Source organism: Sander lucioperca, chromosome 11, assembly GCF_008315115.2.
Source record: "Sander lucioperca isolate FBNREF2018 chromosome 11, SLUC_FBN_1.2, whole genome shotgun sequence".
Classification (NCBI taxonomy): Eukaryota; Metazoa; Chordata; class Actinopteri; order Perciformes; family Percidae; genus Sander; species Sander lucioperca.
In genome coordinates, this window is record NC_050183.1 from 31,402,087 (window position 1) to 31,418,770 (window position 16,684).

General features: G+C 39.1%; 1 long non-coding RNA gene across 1 annotated transcript; it reads left to right on the plus strand.

Annotated features, from left to right (window-relative positions):
• The first annotated feature begins 6,824 nt into the window (after positions 1-6,824).
• Positions 6,825-15,509, plus strand: LOC118496230. Its single transcript, XR_004898750.1, has 4 exons — positions 6,825-6,834; positions 12,879-12,888; positions 14,274-14,279; positions 15,460-15,509. It is a non-coding gene; the product is annotated as an uncharacterized LOC118496230 (long non-coding RNA).
• The last annotated feature ends 1,175 nt before the right edge of the window (positions 15,510-16,684 follow it).

The following is a 16,684-nucleotide window of genomic DNA, read 5'->3' on the forward strand; positions in this document are numbered from 1 at the left end:
TTTTATTGTTTTATTTCATGTGAATACTAGTTTACTAGATTAGTAACTTAGTATTTGAAGTAATGCAGTAATGCATGAAGTGTGCATTTAGTTTCCATGCTTATTGTGTTTCTACAACAATGTTAGTGAGTAAATCTACTGAAATGGCCACCACACCATAATAGAGGAGTGTGATGCATCAGATGAGAATGCAGAGGTTTAGTCACCATTTCATGGCTGAAAAAAAAAAACAGTGGGAATTTGTACATCTTTTCCAAGTGCAAACCAGTACAATAAATTGCTGGGGAGGGTTATCCCTTTTCTCCCAATCATTTTGGAGGGTCATCCAAAATGTATTGCTGGTGAAGGGAGGGTCAGCTCTATTTTGACTAAAGGGCCCAAAACTCCTCTGGTGGCCCCTTAAATAAATAACGAACAGTCCCTTAATAAAGTAAATTAAAATTAATCATCTCCCTACTATCCATTAAATAATAACATGGAACCACAACAAGCTACCATTAGTACCATTTATAAAATACAGAATCAATGCAAAATCTTTCACTTGATTTAACGTATAAAACTTAACCAAGACCACATTCAAAGTTGATCAATGTTATGCAGACTGAGGGGAAATTACATTAAAACACAGTGTGGCTTTCAATATCATATCCACATCCAGTTTTTGCACAGGTCAGATTATTTTCAGTTCACATAATAATTACAGACCAAGTGAGCAGCTATTTCAATTGCTTTACAATAATGAGATTACATGGTAATGCAAGGTTTTAGCAAATTATAGAGTAATCCATATCTATTTCACGCTAGTTCTGCACCCATTCCAACCCTATTTCTTCATGCAGTCAAGCCCCGTTGTTCTATGTTAAGCAATTCATTTGGAATGTGTGAAAAAAACAGCCTTATATGTCAAGCTCAGCGGTAGGGAGAGGATCTACCTGACAACAAATTAATGAAAATGTCACAGACTTATACCTCCATCTCTTCCTTTCATAAACGCTCCGCTGAGCATATTAACATAGCGGCCAAGATGCTTTCACTCTTCTTCCTGACCGCCCTCATTCATGCCAATTGCAGTAACCTCCCTTCATCCTTCTTTCTCCGTCCTCTAATCTCCTGCATGCAAGTCCGCGCTCACTGTTTGAACCCTGCACGCTTGTTTGATTAAAAGTAGAGCAGGGCCTGTGCAAGCCTTTGAATGATCTTTTACTTTATCTTGACATAACATAGCCATGGCCCCATGAAGCCAGGGACTATGGGTTAATGGGAGCCATGACAGCCAAAGCCATTCCATAAGCAGTGGTAGTCTGCCGAAAAGGTCAACATCCAGTCCACATAGCCAACAAAACGGAAATGTCAATGTTGTAGTGGGGAAAGTAAGGAAAGGCCTTTAGTTGGAAGTGATGTGGATGCATATTTCAAATCTGTGCCGAGTTCAACTCAAATTATTAGATTGTAGTATTTGTTTAAATTACACAAACAAACAAAAGTGGTGGCATGGCCAGCAACACCATGGCCCCAAACCTTTTTCTGTTTTGAGATGGAAATGGAATGGAAATGCCACTCAACTTGCTGTGCATTCACGCCGGAGGAAACACAGTACATAAGTCACAGGAAGACCATTAATTTCCTCTGATGTCTTTGAAAGGCTGGTTTATAGTGTGAGAACACTCACATTCTTGTTTCTTTACGTGACTATGTTAGATGTTGCAAAATGGATCAGAAGTTAACAGCTGTGGTAGCCTTTAACACATTTTGTAGTATTTAATATGGTTGCACTATAGTAGTTGAGAGAGCTCAGCAAACAAATGAAGAAAAAGACTAACACATACAATGCTACAAATAAGTAAAGAACAGGAAACAACAGACCACAGTCCAGGTTGTACATTACACAACTAAAGTGAGTCCCTGAAAACAAGTTAAAGGCTTAACAGCAAAAAGAAAATTAGGCTTTTTTTAAGAAAAGTTGGCTTTTCTTTTTAGTTAAACGAGCTAATGCATGCACAGGGCACTCCCAGGAATGTGGGTTTGAGTGTGGTAATGGCCTTTTCTGTTGCTCTCAATGAATTTTAACAGATGAAAGCAAGCGTTGCATCATAATCCTGTGGTGGGTATACTGGACTGTAGAGTAGCCAGTAGATTGCAGTGAAACCAATTGGGAATGTAGACGAAAGGTTCAAAGCTTTCTTGCTTGGAGAAAGAAAATAAATTATGTTTAATTGGGCCTTTCTGCTGTATATATGTCTCTCTTCAGGCAAGTCTTTTACTCCCTTTTTCTCCCCATTCCTCCCTCCATCATGTCTATCCCTGGTCACTAAAACCACACCACTGTCCATTTCCTACATTTGCTGGGTCATGAAATTTTCATCAGCCTGTATCCACTGTTAACTCAAGGATGCATTCAGGTGGAAGACCCAGGGGACGCCAGCTACTGCAACTGTGATTGCCTGAAACACAGACAGACAGACAATTGGACGGATAGATGCATTTCTATCTTGGATGTGTAACCTTAGCATCATGCCGGTCTAGAGACACTGCTGGCAAAAAAAAAGAGCCTGCAACCCATCAGCCTGGAGCAGTCGAGGATCCACCAAGAAAAGCCTGGAAGCCGTTTAGCAGCTTGTAGCATCTGTAAAATACTACCCTTTGATGTTTAACAATGTCCTTAAGAGCATTTGTCTAAAAACACCTCTGTCTCTGTGCATTATGGATTTACCAATAGGCCACTTTACAGTACAGGCAGCTATGGATCTCCCTCTTAGGGAGTGATTTCTCTGGCAATCAGAACATTTAATCAGAGTTCAAGAAGCCACAGAGACTGTCCTCTGATTCTGTTAATTGCTTTCAGTTCTCACAATTGGAAATTTCCAATTTAAAGCCATTTCACTTTTTTCTTTTTTTTTCACTCCCTCATTCTCTGTGGAGCAGCGAGCCGTTCTGTTCGGCACAGCAGCTAAATTGCAAGCATTAATCATTTCAGAGTCATTATCAACATTTTAAAGGTGAATATCCAAACAAATTGTTTTTCATTTGGCCCGGGCTTAATAGGATTGTTTTCTTGTGATTTACAGCCTTGGAGGATTTAAAACAAACAATTAACAGTAAATTGGTACGTCTGTGTATCTGTTCCCAGTCTACATATTATTACATCTTTAATGAAGAATTACTTTACAATGAAGGTGTACAACCTAAGCAATATGCTAGATTTAACTTCATTTGTTATGATAAAGTAGATTGGTGAATACTTGGGGTAATAGTTTGCTAAATACTTATCTATTTTCTAATATTGCCTATTATTCATACTATTGTAAATGCAGCACTCAAATAAATACCAATATACACATCTACTAAATCCCTTCCGACCACGCAATACACACTATTGTAAATGTCAGTTTACCTAAATCCCCAAGCGCCCATGTTCATACTTATCCCTAGTAGTATCTAGCCATGCAGTTTTTGATTTATTTGTGCAGGATTCAAGATATCAACGATTTAGGCTTTTGCAGCACCCTAAGACAACTGAGGCCAACTGCGATTTGTGACATCTACCACATCAAACAACAGCAGTGCAAGCAGCTCAATGAGGCTTGACATTACTGAGCTAAACAATAATGTCAACATGCTTAAATTGTATTCACTTAATGTAAAGTACAGCTGAGACTGAGGGCAATTAGGGCTGGGACAATATGCTTTTGTCTTTTGATTCGATTTGTAGAGTACAAATCGAGTACATTCTTGAAGTATTGCGATTCGATAGAATTGAGTGTTGCGATTTTCTTTGCCTTGTTCTTCTAGAGACAATAGATCATGAGACATTTCTAAAAACAAATTGTTTTCCAAGAAGAATGCACATCACATGTCAGCCAGTCAGTCAGTCTGACATTTATTTCATTTGTAAAGAAGTACATAACAGATTTTCAGCATTTTCTGCTTTCGGTCTGTTCTGCTGGTAACGGAACTGATATGATGCAGTTGCCATCGGAGGAACCGTGTATACAGAAAATATTTAGGTGAATCATTGTTCAAAAATAAATGAATAAATACAAAAATATTGATTCTAGGGAAATAATTGATTTTAAAAATCGTTGCAAAAAAATCACGATACATACGATTTTTCGATTCCCCAGATGTTAAGGTCTTTTACAGTATATGCTTTGAAAGCAATTTAAATACACATGACTTGATAGTGGGTGATAATAGGCACCTAAAATCATAACTGCAATTTGCTTTGTGTGCACTTGTGATGCAACAGCTGAAGTAAAGCTGATAAAAACATGTTGGCTTGAGGGCTGCAACTAACTAATTTCTTTTATTATTTTTTTCCATCCGATTAATCGTTGGTCTATAAAATGCCAGGAAATACCCATTGCAATTACCACAGCCCAAGGCAATGTCTTCAAATTGCTTGCATTGTTCAACAATCCTAATCCCAAAAGGTGTTTAATTCAAACTGATATAAAACATAAAAACAGCAAATGTGCAGCCTTCTTTGCTTGATATTGACTTTACAGGAACAGAATATCAGTTATTCAACTAATTTATACAACAAGCTAAGTATGTTTATTTAGTTTATTTTGTCTGCAACTATGTATTCATTACTGTCACCCATCATGTATTATTAATTGTTTGCATGATGCATTAGGGTGAGTGCTTAGCTCTGGCACATGACAAAATTTGGTGTCTCCTTGCCTTACGGAAATGCTATGCTTGGTGTTTTCCTTAAAGTTAAGCGTCATTAACTGTCACTCAATTTCTGTCTGCATTCAAACAATCAGTAGCAGCTGTGTGTAGTTATCCCATCACCTGTTGTCTGTGCTGATCAGCAGTTTGTAAGCAGTAGTTGTACAAGAACTCAGTGACTGTGACGCCCAAACATGAGGGACACAGTTGGCTGTCTCCTGTGTCTACACTCTGTGACCACTCACCAAATGGCATGGCGCTGAGCGGAAGAGATATGATGTGTTTGAGTGTGTGACTGTTTGCGTACATGTGTGCAAGTGTGTCAGAGAACAGAATAGATTATGCGTGACCACGGTGCCTGACAGAGATTAAAAAATGAGTGGACCACTGCCACCAAACCACCAACGCAGCAAAACACACACACACACACACACACACACACACACACACACACACACACACACACACACACATATATATATATATTATCCATACTCCATGTTGACAAGCCAAATAAGAAACCATAATCCTTTCTTGTACTTGTCTCCTTCCCTGTTTGCGTGAAAAATTGCAATGTCAGAAAAGGCCCAAACATGTTATGGATGACTCCTAATTGGACAGATTTGGTCACCCTGCTGCCAAATCAGCCTGAGGGTAAATCATGAGGCGAGAGAGAAAGAGAGCGGAATGAGAAACAGGCCTTTCTGATATACATGTACTCTAACAGGAAGCAGTAAAAACATGGCAGTCTCCTGCCTGACTAAACCTAATGTGATAGTTTTGTGTGTATGACTGCATGTGTTTAGACATTTGTAAATGTTGTTCTTCTTGTGTGTGTGTGTGTGTGTGTGTGTGTGTGTGTGTGTGTGCGCGCGCGTGTACACAGATATATATATATATATATATATATATATATATATATATATATATATATATATATATATATATATATATAAAACTAAACTTAGTGTCTCAGCAACCCAGAGAGAGTCACTGGGAAGGAATCTTTTTCTCTCATTTTTCAAGATTGCACTGATCTCAAGTGTTTTGTTGTTTTAAAAATCATGACTGCCCCATTTCAGAAATGCTAAAGAAGAATGATGAAAAGTGATAGAAAAATGTATGCCTTTTTTTCTTATTCCTTCACCTAGCACCTTCCAATCTATTATCTGGAATTACTGTTTATTCATCATTAATATTTGGTTGCAACCTTTTTTTTTTTACTGTGCTGTGCCCTACTGTACTGTATTAAGCTTTGTACAGTACTTTGGAGGGGAGAAAAAAAAACTAAATACCTAAAATGTCAATGGAATGTTTAGTGTTAGGGAAATATATTGTTGTGAGATTAACCACAAGTGACATTTAAAAAAAATTAAAGAGGAGACAAAGTTGTCAGAGGACTGCAGAAACAGGGTTTGGTTTAACATCAGTGTGATCAGAAAATCGACCCTCTGTCTGTGCTAATTTGATTAAACACAAATCCTGATTAAACCCTTAAGAGTCTTGCTTAGGTGCTTTAATTGTTGCTATAACAGTAGGCTTATTTTGAAATTGTCTAAATGTGGATGTTAAAATGTGGATGACCACTGTCTTCCTTGGCACCATTGTTTACGTTTAACTAGGGGCACAATCAATCACTGATTCATTCAATTCACTTAGTAAGTGTATATATGGCAACATAGTTACTTTGCGATGTTGTTATGTAAAGCTGTTTTTAATCTACAAAATTATAGCTATTTAGTTGTTTTGAATAATTTGAACTTGTGGATGCATGTAGATTCTGAGCAGAAGAGGCCCGAGGATGGGTAACTCCACATGCCATTTGTGTTCATTTTTGTGTAATTAACAAATAACACAAAGTAGTCCCTATCTTGCCAATAACATTGTACTTTGGTAATATTAACTCTAACTCATTTCCAAAACAACGCTTTAGGGCTGTACCCAAATCAGAATTGAAAATGTCATAAATGATTCATCAGTTTGGGCTAGTGCTTTAAATGTCTAAAATAGCAGACATGTCAAGTCTCATGTTTTAGATGTAAGATTTACAATGTGGCATTTAACATGCTCAACAACAGATTTAAAGAAGTAAGTAGTATGCTTTGTCATCGTGAATCCCAATGCACTGCAGAGCACCTCACCTGAGTTGTGTCAGCCAAAGTGGTGATCACATTGCTGGATGGCAGTAGAACAAATGGTTCCAGACTCTTCTCTATTTCAGGAGTAGTTTAGCTGATCTCGCTAGCATTCAGCAACAGAGCTGAGAGTATCAGAGCAGCAAGCAGAAACAAGCTTCAGCCTCAACTGATTCAAAACACTGACGCTTATGTGGCAATCCACAGTTTGGATAATGTTTCAAGCCCTTACAGTTTGTCTCCACCTTGATATGCAAACACCCAGAATTTCACCAAAACCTCTGCAGCAGACAGGGACTGTGGTGATGACTAGAAAAGCGGCTCTATATCTCTGAGAAATGTCACAGCTAATGGAGACAGACCAGCAGTGGAAGGGAAATTAAAAGCAGTAATTGAGAGGCACTTGACTGGCCAACATGCTGTACTGTGTCCCTCGGGGCTTTTAGACTCTCACAAAGCTGGGAGACAGATGACTTTGAAGGTAAGAATGGATCCATCCACTTCCAGCAGGGTTAAATCACTGTGTCCTGTCAGTTTGACGACACCACACGGTGGGCTCATAATGTGTCCCATATGGCTGCTCTGTGGTGGAGATGCATGCTGTACTATACAAATGCACCACATGCTTTAGTTTTTATCATCTTTATGCTGTCTATGCTCATATTTGTATATCTGGCAAATATTGTATATAGTTTCAGTTTACAGTATTTCCCCAGTAATGCATGTTTTCCTCCTGCTGCTCTTATGTTTCACATTGAAGACTAAATATAAACTGCATTTTTTTTTTTTTCAACATTTTACTTAAATCTTTATTTTTTTTACTGGGAAAGGGCTTTCTCCCAGCAGTACTCTGCTTCGAAACTCTGCTTATTCAGTTTATTTACAGTGGGAGTTGGTGACAAGCCATGATTTGGATCACAATGTCTTACATTATTATAAGACTACACAGCAGCAGCACCACCACCCCCACCCTTGCATGGAATTAATAAAGCATGCATGTTTAAACCATGACATAAGGATGACTTTTTAACTGAAATTGCTACATCAGAACTCCCACACATCACATGTTCCAATTTAATCTCCTTAGCATCTGTACATGTATATGTATACATAATCATCCACAGACTGCTACATCAGAGCTGACAGGGGAGTTCAGTCAGTGCACGTACAGTTTGGCTTCCCCACCACACTACCCGTGCTGCTCATTAATCAATGGCCAAATGTCTCACTCCATCCCCCTGATTACATCTACTGAGTTAATGAGCCACACACTGAACATCCTCCCTCCCTCACTATACATTTCCCTATCTCTCCTCCATCCCTCTCCACCTACAACTTTCTCCCTCTTTATGTCTCCTAAACGCATTCTTCGGTTTCATTTGAAGTGTTGCTGATCCCACTGAAAGTATTAGAGACTTTCTTTTCCAGAAACATCATGGTTATTCATCATATCAGTGGGAGGACAGTCTACCAATTATCAGAAACTACTGTTCCAGTACAGTGCTGTGAGTATGCTTTGCTGATTGTTCCACACTGCTAATTGATTGCACTCGCTGTAGCTCTTGTCAGATGAAAGCCTGGTCCCTCTGTAAAGATTTTCAGTATTCTGCACTAAGCATGATTTTAATGCAAAAATACACCTGTAGTGTCAGATTAAAAAGGAGTGGATCTGCATGAGTGCCTAACCCTCACAAACTGGAAATGTACTTTTACCCTTTTGACCGAAATAATGTTTTTGGCAAACCTTGGAAATAGCATTTTCCATCCATCCATCCATCCATCCATCCATCCATCCATCCATATCTATCCATCCATCCATCCATCCATCCATCCATCCATTGGCTGAAGGGTGTCCATTTAAAAGTGTTATACCATGGTCTGGGTGAATACTCAATTCTGATTGGCTGCAGGGTGTCCATGAAAAAGTCATATAGGACACCTTAACACACACAAAAGGTGTTCCGTTGAAACTGACCGTTTACCATTCTAAATAATGTGCTAAAATAAAATAAAATCGAAATCTGTTATATATAGGACAAAACCGGTAAAATCTGCTTACCCTTTCAAATTAATGGGCTACATTAAAAGAAAAATAATAAAAATCTGAATATTTTATTTACAACAGTGTAGTCCTTCAGTTCATCACCCTCTGAACACAATAGGATAGCGCTAACACATAAGCTGCAAGAAGAAAGTTCTTGTAGCTGCCTGAGCTGGAGGGTTCTGTTAGCTGAGCGGACTAGAAATATCTCCCGTCGCCAAGTTGTATGTAAGGTCAAACCTATTTACTGGAGCAGTGAACAATGTTTTTATTGCATAAGAACCTTATGGGATGGGAACTATTGTTCCAGGTATTAGTCAAACCCTCAGGTGTTCCCAGGGAAAAGTTATTGTTTAAAAAAAAAACATATATTTATTTATAAATAAATGGTCTTAAAAAATGTTCTTTGGCAATTGACCATGGTATTAGCGCGTTAATGCCTTGCAAGGTGTCCATTATAAGGAATTAATAGATGACGGGGGGGAGGGGGTTATGTAAGGGTACATGCCCTAATCTGGGCATGTACCCTTACATAACCTGGAGTGGTCACAAATTAAAAATTTATAAAGGTGTCTCAGAATTAAAAAAATATATTATTATTATTATTATTATTATTATTATTATATATATTGACAATCTGTCACTCTGACAAGTGTAAAGTTGCAGGTATTACGTAATGGGAGGAGCAGAAGGGAAATGGCTCAAACAATCCAATGACACTGCTAGCCCTCCATCTTTTCAGTATCAGGATATGTTTGTCTTTTACTCGCTTATGAAAGAAGCTTCATCTGATTAAACAAATGTACCACTCACATGGCTGCCAGCGGTCTTTTCTTTTGATTTATACTCAGGAAAAACATGGTGGCTGTTCTGGAGACATCACATTTACGCTAACCCTTAACCGTTAAATGCATACCTCTGGTCTTTAGCCACCAGGGACTATACCCCACCCTAATTCATTCATTTAATTCAATTAACACTCAACTCACTGGTTTTGTTTTGTTTGTTTTGTGTTTAAAAATGTTCCGGTCTCAAAATGATGAAAAGCACAGTTTTTGTCATGTTTCTTTGTCTAAAACTTTTATAGCGTTGCTGGAGACCCCAGGTATTTAAGAGACTTATGGAAGCCAGAAGACCTCACAAGATGCGCACATTGGCCTTCAGCTGTTGTGGCCACAGGCTGGAGAACAGGAAAGAGGTACCACAACTTCCAAAAGCTAACGGATGCTCTAAAAAGCCTAAAATAATACTTTAATATGATTGTTATATATGGCTTGATAAGTGCCGGATGGCTAAGTGCTTGGTGTTAAAAAACACCCATGCATTTAAACGTTAAAGAAATTAGTTTCTGAAAACATTTAAGGTAGAAATTGGGCCAAGCAGTTGTAGAATCATTCATGTATTCCTCATGTTGCACCTATAACCCTGTGAGTAGAGAAATAGTTGTTTATGATCTTCAATGTCCCCTGGACGCAGTTTAAAGGTACCCTGTGGAGTGTGACCACTAGTAGATCTATATGTATATATATATATATATATATATATATATTTTTACGAGCAGGTCCACCATTTGTTTGTATCAAGCACAATGAAGCATGTAGGAAGCGCGATTCACATTGTGTGAATGGTTTCAAACTGGCCCTGGGCCATATGACTCACTCACATGGGCTCACTCTCCCTCCAGGCAGGCTGGTGCCATGCTGGCACCCCAACTTGGTTTTTTTGTTTGGTTTTATGTTAAAGGTTAGGTGAGCATTTACCCTTCCACAGCATCCAACACCCACAATAAACTACTGATTACTAACATCACATACAGTAGTTTGATTTAGTTTAGTTGTCTTTAATAAAGTTACTTGTTTATTTAACTCGTGGTGTGGACCTCCCTCTTTTGTATAGTTGAATCGTTGACAGTTGGTGGCGGTAACGTGCCAACGAACATAGAAATGTGGCAACAAAGACATTGAAGTATAAGACTGCTAGCATGCAAACATCAATGTTAACAATGCACAATTTGGAATATTTCAAGAAATGTTTTTGCAAATGAAGGATCTCAAGGATGCACACGATGCATTTTGGGATGAAAACCATTTTTGTTCCTTTCTTTCCTTCTTCATATTTCAGAAAACTATTCAGAAAATGCAAAGACAAAGTGTATGGTGCCTACAGTAATTAAGTAAAACTACAACTAATCTATTACATCCATCAAAAATGAGCTGTCAAAGTGTTTTAAACTGTGGTTTTAAGAATAACGATAGTGATGACCAGAAATGTGCCTATTCTTGCCTGAAAATAAAGCATCAACAATAAACCTACTACAACATTCAACATAACCATTTACTTTGTTCCCTTGGTTCCCTAGACCCATATGTGAAATAAAAAGTGACACGATCAAGGATTAATATTAACACCAACAGAAAACATCGGTGTGAATAAGTGGGTTTCCTTTGACATTCTATTTAAAGAAAAGCAATCTTACTGTTGAATCACCAAAGGTCCCTTCCTGTACACCGTATGTTGTAGGAATTGTTTAATAGCCACCTTTATACTCCAGTGATGATAAGGCCTGTGTGCTGAATCCAGAGCTCTTCTCCATTCATCTCAACTTAACTCCATCGGACTCCATTCATTACCCCTTGCAGATAACCCAGCCGCTGGAAAAGGCAGAGTCAGCGGTAGACACACTCTCTGAGATACACCAAATCAGTCTCTCTCTCTCTGATACAATAGAATATGTCCATGGTCTACTTTAGTGCAGAGTTTTCACTTTCCATGGACTAAAATTGGATTTGGTCATGGTCTTGGCTTTTTATATTTACTTCATCAGATGAGTCTATGCTCTGCTCAAACCCACTGAAGAGAAATGTACCAACTAGTAAGCCAAATTTTCCACCACGGTTTTCAGAGATCTGTAGTAGGAACCAAGTAGCTCGAGAGACGTTCTCTAGAACAGCGGGGAGAAAGGAGGAGGGACAGTTAGACCCAGCAAAAGAGGATCTTGCATGAAAATAAGTCCCAGCCCGGTGTTTGGCTCATTTTCTGTAACCAATGCAGCATAAAGGCACAGCGGAACCAGCAACCCAGCAACTGATTAGTTAGCTAGCTTGCCGTACCTCCACGCCACACCGTTCAGAGAAAACAAACCGAACATAGCTGTCACTCATTTGGCGATATTAATGTGCTTTGTGTGGATGCAAGTTGATTAATTTGAATCTTTTAGCGGCTGGCTCTCTGCCTCGCAATGTAACCACTCCACTGTTCGTTTGTCTGTTACTGCAAAACCTCACCTCTGCGATTTGCCGCAACTCAGTTTATAAGGACGTTTATATGGAAGTTAGTCTGTTGCCATGGCAACGATGCACATACAAATGGCTGCCGCTCTGACCATTCTGCTATGTTGATTTGAATGGGAATGGCCTTTCTATCTATTTTATTTCTTTGGTTTCGGTCCTTTAATGGGATTTGTTGACATTAGGCTAAAATTGAACTTCCCAGAGGTTGGACCCTTTTTTTGACAGTCAATGACCATTCATCTAAAACTTCCACTTTTCAAGTCTCCCAAGGAAACATTTAGGCTTCAAATGTAGTAGTAGTATATTTTGATATATAAATGCTTAAAATACTATTGAAATACAAATACATTTGAAATACTTCTTTAGATACCTAGATAATAGCTGGTTCCATTTTGGATCTGGTTCCTGGTTGGCAAAATACCTGGGATCACAAAGCTTAGACACCAACAAATCTCTTATCAAACTCTCCCTTTTCCCTTTATTTTTATTTCATTGCAGAAAACATTTAAGACAAACATCACTGGCAGCAGAGTATATCAACTCTAGTAATTCATTTTAAAATTGAACTTGTGGCTGTTGTGTGGTTGATGTGCTTTCTGCAAACTGGTGTTGAACCAAGGATTGTTGTTCTGTTCCATTTTGATAAAATGCTATTAAACTGCTAAAAGCTACCCTGTGGCCTTGATCATGTGTGTACATAATAAAAAAGGGACATGACATGACCATGTTGTTGTTAAGTGTCATGTAAGTCTATGCATGCTGGACACCATGTGGTGCAGGACACTTCAAATGACTCCATTTGTTTTTTCAATTAGATTGTCTAAATATGATTATGAGCTTATGTTAAGCTAGTCTATCGTATCATGCAGAACTCATAACTAAAGTCACTGAATAAATAAAACATGCAGCCAAACTTAGATCTGAGTGAACAAGCATTAGGAAACAGCATTGAGCAGAGCTGACCTGCAGAATGAGAAGCTGTAGAAGTTGCTGTACGTTGATCCGTCAGTCTCTCCCTGTGAGCCTCTCCAGTTAAACCAGTTTGATTGGGAGGTGGGTAAGCTGCAGGTCAGACTACTCAAGACAAGTCATCACCGTCCGGCTTAAGAGGAGGAGAACCTGATCCACTCTGTGGTACACTCTGACAAAGTCCTCTTTAGAATCACTAGTGGCCCGTCATACACAGACTCAGACACAGACTCACACACACACACACACACACACACACACACACGCACACACACACACACACACACACACACACACACACACACAGGGCCAGTATGTCTCTGCTGACTGTTTCTAACTGTGTCACATGAGAATCCAGTCCGTGTACAATCACATTACAGCACTAACAACATTACCTTGAGGTATTATCTCAAGTGAAGCTGAAAAATCTACCACCTCTACCACTATTTCTACTGTAAGTCTATTACTGTTACTATTATTACTTTTTCAGTAGCCTGAAATCTCTCATTACAATAAGTTGAGGGACATTCTATAGGACTTTCAGTACCAAGAGACTTGTTCAATACCTTACATTGAGCATTACTAAACCTTTCATTCTTTTCATATGCCAAATTAGCAACTACTAGTGCAGTGCCCGTTGAAAATGTGCGTGTTTGTAACGGGCCGATTGCTTGGCCTGTGGTATTGCTGCTTGTAGAATTCATCAAAACCAAATTGTAGGCTACCCCAAAATTACTTACAGAAGGACCCCAAACCACTTCATATGCAACTCCCTTGTATACCCTACTACTAACTTACTGATTTACCTGACAGAGAACGTTGCAGATTCAGAATGTAATCACAAAATATTTCAATGAAAATGTGGAGTAATCAGACATTAGCCTCATGGACTCATGGCAGTGCGCTACCCACCTGGCCCGTTATGAGAGCTAATCAGCACATTAACCAACCACCAGAACCGGACTGTTTGTGTGTGTGTGTGTGTGTGTGTGTGTGTGTGTGTGTGTGTGCGCAGAGAGAGAGAGAGAGAGAGAGAGAGAGAGAGAGAGAGATGGTGTTGTCTCGTGTCGGATCGTTAACGAATTTAACATTTCAGCAGAGGTGTTAATTTCCATACAGGTTTAGTGTCTTGACAGTTAACGGCGAAGTAGGCATTTTGCCGAGAGTAATGTTATTAGTTAGCAGTATACTTAATTAACCCGGAGTGAGTCTGTTGAAAAGTGCTGTGTCTGCCCGGTTCAGCTCTGAGATTTTCTCACATTGCACAGCGCTGTGAAGCAATAATCACCAAGATTACTTTATATTCTGCCTCTGGTTAGATGTGGTGAATGTAGGCTACAGCTCACAGCAACTTAATACTATATAGTGTCTGGCTTTTGTTTGATATTTAGTGTCGGCAAATGGCTTTTTGTTGAGTTTCCTCTTAGCGAAAAAATAGACACGGAAAAGCGTAGCGCCTTTTTTTCGGCAATTAATTTATTCCACACAACAGTCGCGATGTTCCTTTCAGCTATCCGCTCGTGCTCCAGGAAAGTGAAGAAAAGTAAGTTTGGTATATCCAGCAATCATGTAGCTAACGCTGGAAGCAGGAAAAGAGTCAAAGGCGCTAACCCCCCCCTTTCCCACCAAACACAGACAACGATGTGACTCAAAAACAGTGTCTGGTAGCCTGCCTATAAGTGGTATCACGCTCTGTCTGCCATTTGTTGTCCGTAGCTGGTTGTGCTTTGCATGTGTGGGATTCTGAAACGTCCTTAAATTTGAGAATTGTCGTTTGTTTATTCAAAGTCAAAGACAGTCCAAAGTAGTGCTGCTTTGCACATTTTTGTGGGTCTGAGGTGCCGTGCTGTGCAGTGTGAGAGGGGGAGTGGCCAGCGGTTAGGCCGGTTACACACTGGATGCGTCGCGCGAGCGTGTCAGCTTCTAGAGTTCTAGAAATAGAACCAACGCCTATTTTTCACGCAAGACACAAGCGTGTTGGAAGCGTTTCCAGGCAAACTAGAATAGGAAAAGATGTTTATATGTCATTTAGACACGAATGCATATTAATAAATGGCATCTTGATGTTTGAAAGTCTCTAGGTTTTGACATCAATGTAGATATAAATGTCATAAAAAATTTCAGAGAAAAGATTTTCAAATATTGTACCTGTCATACAGAACGAAATATTCTGTAACATATTTTGCAGTCAATACTGACGACGTTGTCTTGCTTTAATCAAATCAGTAGGCTATATATTTATGTTTAACAACTCTCTCCCCATACGTCGAACAAGCCTATATATAAAGGGTAGGATAGGCTACAATAACAAGGTAGTGTGTGTTCTGAGTGACGGTCCAACATCAGATAGGCTATATAGGCTCTTTACAACTACACAAAGTTGTTATAAACAGACAGCCCATACCCATTTTTCAGAGTTTGAATCTGTCGGCGCTATGTCCCGAGATCAGCCCTCCCTGTACCTAGCAGCAGGAGCAGCGCCGCGTCAGACATGCGTCTGGTGTGTAGGACACAGAAAAATCCACGCAGCCGCCACGCTTCTGAGACGCAACAGAAACGCCACGCTTGCGCGACGCATCCAGTGTGTAACTGGCCTTAGAGCGGCAAAAGCCAATGTGTGCTTCTTTTACCGATATATATTTAACAATATCTTTTGCATTTCTAATCCAAGCAACGTCAGACTTGGCACCGGACTTACTCATGCCCGTAGCAAGACACCTGTCAAGTTTTAAATCCATCGGACTAATGGTTGTAGAGATAGGCGCATAACACACACACACACACACACACACACACACACACAGACACAGTTACTGCAATTTATAGATAGATTTTATCTAAGAATAGGCCAACAAGGTTACAAACATAAACCAACAATTATTACAGTATTTAGTACCAGTGGTCAGTTTTTGATATTCAATGCTACAGACATATGTTCTCATTACCACATAATTACTGAGCACTGGCAAGTTTATTAAAACATTTAAAATGTTCCACTGTGTACATATCTGGATCTCAACTCAAAGTTCAAGAAGAAGCAAGAAGTTAACTTCAGAACTGAGTTTCCGTTGTCCTGTAATTACCGGTCATTGACCGAAAAACAATTATGAGGACTGAAAGTTTTAATTGTTTCCGGTCAGAATGACCAGTAAAAAAAATTCCCTCTGGCTTGCAAACTTTAATTATTTTAATTCAAGTCGGCACTTTATAATTTTATCAGCCAGTTTGTTTGCAAAAACTGTAGTGTGTATATTGTTTTATTTCCTCTGCCTAGGAAATGGAAAATATGCCTATTTTAATTGAGATCGGCACTTTAAAATGTTATGTGCATTGATTTAATCGTTTTGGCCTCTCTGCCTATAGCAAGTAGCCTACATTTCAATAAAAATAGTACAAATCTATACATACCTTGATGATATTGTTCTTTATATAGCCTGCCTATCAATTGTTTTTAAGCGCAATAAACACGGAAAATATTTGACCACAATTTTCCCCACTTGACTGGTAAAATGAAACCCTACAGGTTACATGACCTGGCACCAATTTTTTCTAGCGGAAACTCTGCTTCAGAACAA